Source organism: Octodon degus, unplaced genomic scaffold, assembly GCF_000260255.1.
Source record: "Octodon degus isolate 3935 unplaced genomic scaffold, OctDeg1.0 scaffold00160, whole genome shotgun sequence".
Lineage (NCBI taxonomy): Eukaryota > Metazoa > Chordata > Mammalia > Rodentia > Octodontidae > Octodon > Octodon degus.
In genome coordinates this window covers 2,325,901-2,326,856 of record NW_004524736.1, presented here as the reverse complement: position 1 = coordinate 2,326,856, position 956 = coordinate 2,325,901, and positions in this window count along the sequence as shown.

The window sequence follows — 956 nt, the reverse complement described above, 5'->3', positions numbered from 1 at the left end:
TGTGTGTGTGTGTGTGTGTGTGTGTGTGTGTGTTACTTGCTAGACATAGGCTTAGAATTTTCACATGAGCACTTTCCTTTCTTTTAGCATCTTGAAAGCATTGAGACCTACGTAGTTTATAATGAGAAGATACCTGCTAACCCTGTTGGGGATCCCTGAACCTATAAACTTCCCCTTTGAGGATTTTATGATTGCTTTGAGCTTTCAACAACTTCATTGTGTTATGTGTAGTTCTCTGAGTTTATTCTATCTGAGATATTGAACATTTTGATCATATGCATTAATAATATTTACAACATTTGGAGGCATTTACCCCCAAATTTTAATTATTATATTTCAGTTACTTCATGTTTTCAGTAATTATCATATCCTTTTGGAAATCCCATTATACCTATGTTAGTAAGCTTTATGATGTTTCACAGGTCTCATTTGTTTAATTTTCTTTATTGTTTTCATTTTCTCATATTCATGGATTCTTCGTTCTGCCTACTGTTTAATTTGTGGTTAAAAATCTTTATTGAATGTATCTTTTCTGTTATTATAATTTCAACTTTAAAATTAAAATTTGGTTTATTTTCATAATTTCTCTTTATTAATATTCTTGTTTATGTATTTACTACAGGGTCTAAAGGTCTTACTACATAGATCAGACTCTAGTGATCTTCTTGTTTTCAGCCTTCAGGCTTTGGGATTACAAATGAGCGACACCAGACCCACTCTCAATTACCATCTCAGTGTGCCCCAGGGGCAGGGCCAGCATGGTATGCGGGGGATCCAACACTGATCCCTGTGTCTTCCTAAGCAGGCACTTTAGTCCGCTGAACTCTCTGGCCAGCCCTCTTTATTAATATTCTTTTATTTGTGAGATACCATTATTTTGGTTTTAACTCTTTAAATATTTCTTTTAGTTTTTTAAGCAAATTAAAAATAGGTAATTTAAAGTTTATGTCACTACC